Below are 7,186 nucleotides of genomic sequence, written 5' to 3'. Positions count from 1 at the left end.
AGCCTTCTGTTTTCTCTCTCTCTCTCTCTCTCTCTCTCTCTCTCTCTTTCTCTCTCTCTCTCAGTCACATACTCACGTGTGTGCACGCATGAGTGAGCGCGCTGTTTCTGTATTATACAAAAGTGAAATTCGACCTTCACCATTGATGTAGAACGTCTCTATGCTTGAGGAAAAAAATATTGCAAAAGGAGTGATGACAGAGAACAAACGTTCTCAAGTACACCGAGAGAAATAGAGTCTATTGGTCTTAGTGGATGAATGAGCAGAATGAATCAATAATAATATAATTTATAGAACAATCAGGAAATACAACCCACACACAGATACATTAATTTGACATTAGTGTCTAGTTGTGTTTTAACACCCTTTTTAAATAAGCATGTGTTTCGAAACTACGCTATTGCCAGCGCCTGTGGGGCAACAGTTTGTATATTCGCTACATCTCGCAGAAAGCGCGAGTTCGATTCTCTCATCTAACAATAATCCATTACTGTTACGATAGCGTGTCTCAGTCAGCGCGGGTCAGAGTGACAAGAAGGTCGAAGGCAGTCCGATTTACACTGCACATAGGGGCACAACCTTTTACAATTTACTATCTAATGTTGTTGCGTATACTCTAAGTATTGTTAATTGACAAGCCTCCTGGGTGTGATTCTGTGAGTACCGTATTTAAAAAAATAATACTATGATAGTATGTTTAGCGTATAGGCTGACTGAACCTGCCACATGTCACCCACGCATCATTATGCCTGACAGTAACTGTTCCTGGAACACGTCTCATCGTACGTCTCTTCTCATCTATGTCCTTTGCTTCACGTGGGACCTCGTTCTTCGTTCCCAGGGTTCAGCCGGACATGTTGCCGACGTAAGAAGACTTTATAGGTCTGCTGCTTTTTATTCTCTCTTTGCCTTTGGGAAACGGTGAAATGGTATCGTCAAGACTGTCAGGTTATTATTTAATAGGGTTGGGCGGCTAGGTTCCCGATTATTAAAAGCTAGGAGGAATCGTAGGAATCGACTCCGAACCCAATTACTTACTTTCTAATAAAGTGATTTCTTCCAGTGGTTATCTGGTTGGCTCCGAACATCTACAAGATTTAAGATAACCTTGATTTCGGAACACTTCGAGGCATCAACTTTCATTTTTCCAAAACAATTTCTTTTTTTAAAGAAGATGATTGTTATTATTGAATGGACTGGTAACCGTTGGTTTACGTAAAAAGGAGTCGGAACTTTTCTCCCATAGCATTCATCGTGGGGATCGGTTCCGGAATCGAGTCTTCGCCCAGCTCTATTATTTAAGATGTCGGACCTTCTAGTTGTACGTCCATCTCCGAACGGACAGAGCCAAGTAGAACTCGAACCTCCGAACCCACAATCTCACGAATACGAGTCCGGAAGTTTACCTTGGCCTTTGCGACGTCTCCGTAATATTACAAAAAAGATGCCCATATAGCATGTCCTTAATAACTCATTTTTCATCTTCTCGAGGGAGTCAAGAGCCCCTGATCTTTGTGAATTGCTTTGAGTAAGCTGGCATTTGTTATATTATTGTGTCCGTTCGTTGTGAAGAGCCTTCTCAAACAGCATATTATTATTATCATTTCGGCGCCGTTGATCCTTTTCTGTTTTGTTTTGTTTTTGTTTGTTTTTTTGTTTTTGTTTTTGCTTCTTCTTTTTTTCTTCCTTTTTTTTTTTTTGTTGTTGTTGTTGGCTCCAACCTCCACTTACTACTTACTATGTGGGAACAACGCCCAGGAACGATATATCTGACATAGATATATTACTTTGCCTCTGATCATTTTGTATGTTCTGGATTACATATTTGTATTCACTTCAATGTTTTCGTGTATGGTTGGCAGTAGGGTTGTCGAAGAGGATTGCTGACGCAGCAGTCTCCTGAAACCTTCAGGACGTTGCCTTCAAGAACTCCTTGATCCCTTGGCAATCTAACAGCTTTGTGGTACTTGAATTCTAACTTTTCATGTCGAACTATTCAGTGCCTTATCTCCTTGTAACGTTCTCTTTCTCTGTCTCTCTTTCTCTGTCTCTGTCTCTGTCTCTCTCTCTCTCTCTCTCTCTCTCTCTCTCTCTCTCTCTCTGTGTCTCTCTCTCTCTCTCTCTCTTTCTCTCCCTCCCTCTCTCTCTCCCTCTGTCTCTCTCTTTCTCTCCCTCTGTCGCTCTGTCTGTCTTTCGTCTGTCTGTCTGTCTGCCTGCCTATCGATTTAGCCAGGTCCCGATGTTAGACTGTCTTGTTATCAGTTTTTAATTGACCTATTTAAGTTCTGTCGAGGACACAGCAGTAAATTTGACATTAGCACTTAGAGGTTATTCATAGCGTCATAAAATTATCCTTGTTCCGACTAACATGGAACATAAAGGTACCAAACGCTGTTTCGCGGAACTGAGAGGGGAAAGGGGGGGGGGGATGAGATGATGATAGTTCTTGTTAGGGCAGGTTTTGTTTGTTCTGGTTTTTATTAGTCTGCAAAATTATGAAAAAGGGAGACATTCTGCATTTCCAGTTCAGCCAAAGCGTGTAATTTTCAACTTGATTTTTCAAAGAGTTAAAAACAGGGGACCTAAATTGTGTTTTCAGTTATTCCCAAAAAGCTGTTCACTAACCTTACCTAAGAGTCTGCAGAGGAGTACACACAGGGTGCGTCCATAACAAAATGTTATCAAAGTTTTTTAAATAATTATTTTGACAAATACACACACTCACACAAACACAAACACGCACATGCACACACACATACACACACACACACACACACACACACACACACACACACACACACACACACACACACACATACATATATATATATATATATATATATTAAACATTATATATCCCCAGCGCTAGGCTCTAAGACCCAACGATCAATAATACGCTATGACTTGAGATAACCCTGGCGTTAGAACTAATATTGAGGGGTGAACATGTCATAAAAACAATAAAATGCGAATGGGAAGAATTAATCGGCAGGCGAGAAGCGCTCTCCTGGAACTCTTAAAATACAAGGTTGTTTTTGTTTTGTCAATGTTTTTGCCTGTAATCATTCCCTTCAAATAGATTGCTGCTAGATTGGCAAAGGAAACAGTTTCTTTCTTAGAGGATGTCTTGGGGGAGGAGGAAACACATTTCTGTCATGACGCCGTGGAATCAGACTCTCGTCGGTTTGGTGGCATTTGGAGTTATGGGTATCATCTTAAAGTCTTTTTATTTTTGTTGCTTTCAATGAAAAAATTACCTATCTGACTTGAGGAGAAGTCAAGATATTTGCGATTGAAGGAGGAGGGGTCGCCCGGTTTGAGTTATAAAATCAGCGAGAAAAAGGTTTTACAATTTCAAAAGTTTGAGAGTCCTTGAAAACGATAAAATTACATATTTTGTTTGTCTGTGAAAATCACATGTAAATGTGTTTTTATATAAAACCGAAAGGTGTTAAGCCAAAAAAATGCTATAAAAATTGCGAAACTGGTGGAAAAGTGCCTATTTCTTCAATTTCATTATTTAAACGAGCGCTCGATTTCACCAAAATCCCTCACAATTTTTTGAAATTCAACTCCCCTCCCCCTCCCCTTTCCCCCACTTCTTTGCCTAACTAGCCTCGTTGTAATGATGTACATGAGACGATTTCCTCTTTGTGTACTTTCCAGGCTTAAGTTAAAACTATTTTTTCAGAAAAGTAAGCGAGAAAAGATACGGCAAACTGATACCTAATGCCACAACATGAAAACTAAAGAATCTAACAAGGACATTGTCTACAGCGCGATTACTTCTCCAGTCAATGTAACATGTTGGCTATGATCACTTTCCATTATCATGAACACCCCTCTACAATGGTACATAAATATCCAAGGTAATTACAGTCGCTGCAATGTCCCAAGTTGCAATGTCACGGAAATGACTTTTCAGGGGTGTGTTTCACGAATGTCATGAGTAATTCTAAACACATGGAAATTTTAATGTTTTCAGTAAGTGCTAGAGTACTGCGCGGAGAAAGAAAGACGACACCAAATACATAATATTCTGCTAATCGTATAGGTTACTTCATGTTCAACATTTTCTGTTCATTGACAGCAGACACTACCTGGTGGCCTCATGCTAATGATAAGTTTGTCAGCAAACGAAGATAATTCCCTGTTTACTTTAGATAAATACATAAAATTTGCCTTATCTCAAAATTCAGACGGTTTTTAAAAAGTTCGTCATTGTATCAACATGGGGGAGTGCATGTAGATAACGAATAAAAATGTACTACCAGACATGTCGACTACCAGACATGTCTATCTGGTGTGTTTTGTTTAGCACGCCTTTTAAGAATGAACTTTTTAATAAAGATAAAGTACCTTTGAATTTAACGCCTGTCTTCAATGGGACTAAGTCAAACAGGTGACGAACCTTAAAATCTCCTCAATAACTATGCCGCGAGAACGCTTCATTGGGGAATCGAGGTAAGAGTAATGTACCATAGCCCAGAATGATACCAGTCTAGCTAATGGCACGCTTCATACCCGCGACGAGAATTACTGAAACAAAGGGTAGCTATAGAATATCACGTCCATCGCCATATACACAAACACGAGGCAAACAGTTATAGGAAAAACACAAACCATAGATGGAGACTTGAACAGACACGGGCAGACAGTAAGATGACAAACACTGCTATATTATTGGACGCGAGAAATGAAAGTTACTCTTTCTCTCTTGGGGGGGGGGGGGGGGGGGGGGTAGGCTCATGTGGTCTAGAGTAGGTACAGTGTTTGTCTCTCTGTCAAAAGATACCTGGATCGAAGCCAACCACCAACAAAATCATTCACTCTCTACAATTTTCTTCTTTGTCCTCTTTTCCTGTTCTCTAATCCTGTTCTGTCATCTGCCCCCATCTTCACTTTCTCTCATCATCCCCGAACTCCTCTGTTCCTCTCTCCGTTACCCCTGACTCTTTCTACCACTACTCTTGGCTCCGTTATATTGCTTTCTTTCAGCCACACCCCTGATCCTAGGGTAAGCAAGAAGGAACACCTAGTCTTCTCGGATAAGCGTAAAAAACCTCGGAAGTCACGGGTGCAAGTTACAGATCCCTCCCTTGGTGGTCCTAAAATCGATAAGAGTAAGCTTCGGCCGCCACACGCGCAAAGTTTAAAATACGTTCCCACCAAAACGAAAAATACTCTAGTCAGTATAAAAATATAGAGTACCTTCGAAATCGGAATGTGGCTGCTTAAAAGAAAGGGACACAACGAATAAGTAGGAAAAACTGTCGCATTATACGTAAAAACCAGGTGCATTACAGGTTGAAGAACCAGCTGCCAGCAGAACGGGAACACAAAGATGAAGATAACTCTTACATTTCAACAATAATAAACTGGCACGTTGAGTCTTTAGTCGCTCTAAGCTTGGAATACTGTCCATTCGGCGGAGAGCTAAATTTCTGTGGTTAAAAAGGAATGATTTGGAACGTAGCGATTCTTGTGAGCATAATAAAATTAAGTGGAAGACTGAATATGACTGGCCTCGGGGGGGGTGGTGGGGGGGGGGAGATGGGTCTCCTTGTCTGAACCTTTCTTAACTCTTTAAGGTACAAGAAAATATTATAGACACGTGTCTTATCTGTAGACGACCAAAGGCAAAGTTATGACCTATGATTTGCATAATATTTCATAGTATGAACGCTGACGTCTGCCTTTTTAAGTGAAGGGAAAATCAAGCAGAATTCTTTTTTAAGTGCTGCAAAGCAGCAAGACTTCAAACTTTGTCTTGTCACCAAAAGGCGTGTGCTCAAAGATTTAATGCTGCCTCCGCTGCTATACTACGAGAAGAAACAAACAATTCTAACATTACAATATTATTGTTTATTCAAATTCACGCCAGTTTGAAAGAGTACACTTTTTAACAAAGCGCGCGGAAGTCCTGCTGTATAACTGGTCAGGCTAAAAGATCCCGTCCACAGCTATGATCCGGCCTTTCTCAACTCCACCCAGTATCTACCACCCAGCCAGTTACTGCCGACCGAATTCCGTTGTTAGGAGACCAAGCAGTGCCGTTGTTAATGAAAAGGAATTCCGGTCAGCGGGGGCCAAAGTGCCTGTGGGCTGGTTACTTAAAAACTGCACGCCCAAGTCAGAACATATTTATTGTCTTACCTGTGATCGCGGGTCATCGGTCAAAGAATCAGCGGTTTTATTTTTTGTTTTTTGTTTGTTTTTTTGTTGTTGTTTGATGTTTTTGTTTTGTTTTGTTTTGTTTGGGGGGGGGGGGTTGTTTTGTCTTTTTAATTTTCTTATAATTTAAGTTTTTATCTTTTTTTTTTTTTTGATTGATTTTTTTTGTAAACTTCATGCCGTAGCGTATCTTTGAACTGCATTATATCATTGATGCTAAATTGGTCGAAAAAGCGTCAAGACGAGAATAGATTTTTACAAATCTTGATATGACTGTAAAAGTGAAATGGAATTTGGATGAGGGTCTATTTTTAGTCTAAGAAACATAATCAGGAGTGATTAGAATTTTTTATGGGAATAAATCATGAAACAAGCCAGTTTTTGTCAAAGTGAATGAAGTTATTCATACTGCTTGAATTTGGTTTGCTGGGTGTTATTTTGAATGCTGGGCTATAAAAAGGAAACCTTGCTTTGTTGCTATGAATAAAAATCGGATACCAAATTATAAAATGGATTAGAAAATAGCTCGAGTTAAAGACAGGGGCAATTCACGTTAAAATACACGGGTCAATTTCCGATTAGCAAAGGCGGAGTCAGTTGATATCCTGTGTGCGTGTGTGTGTGTGTGTGTGTGTGTGTGTGTGTGTGTGTGTGTGTGTGTGTGTGTGTGTGTGTGTGTAGTGCTGTGTGTGTGTGAGCGCGCGTGTTTTTGGTATGTGTGTTTGTGTGTGAGTGAGAGAGAGAGGGAGACAGACAGACAGACAGACAGACATAGAAGAGTTTGTGCGCTTGTGTGTGTGTGTGTGTGAGTGAGAGAGAGAGAGGGAGACAGACAGAAAGACAGACATAGAAGAGTTTGTGCGCTTGTGTGTGTGTGTGTGTGAGGAGTGTGTACGTGCATGAATGTGAGTGTGTGCGCACTCGTGCAGATACACACAAGCAAGCAAGCAACTCTCTCACTCACGCACGCATGCATGCACACACACACACACACACACACAGCATCACACAC

The 7,186-nt window shown here is 40.6% G+C and overlaps 1 protein-coding gene across 9 annotated transcripts in view; it reads left to right on the top strand.

Annotated features, from left to right (window-relative positions):
• The window catches only part of LOC101849621 (zwei Ig domain protein zig-8), a 235,028-nt gene that overhangs the window by 1,663 nt on the left and 226,179 nt on the right, over positions 1 to 7,186 (top strand). The window contains exon 1 of one of the 9 annotated variants that reach the window (XM_035970353.1): positions 1,855 to 1,963. The exons of the other annotated variants lie outside the window; for them this stretch is intronic. The gene's annotated coding sequence lies outside the window, so the exon portion shown is untranslated. Of the gene's footprint in view, positions 1 to 1,854; positions 1,964 to 7,186 lie in introns of those variants that run through there. 9 annotated transcript variants of the gene reach the window in all.

The sequence above is a fragment of the Aplysia californica genome, unplaced genomic scaffold (assembly GCF_000002075.1).
Source record: "Aplysia californica isolate F4 #8 unplaced genomic scaffold, AplCal3.0 scaffold00256, whole genome shotgun sequence".
Classification (NCBI taxonomy): domain Eukaryota; kingdom Metazoa; phylum Mollusca; class Gastropoda; order Aplysiida; family Aplysiidae; genus Aplysia; species Aplysia californica.
This window is presented reverse-complemented; position numbering and strand designations above follow the sequence as displayed.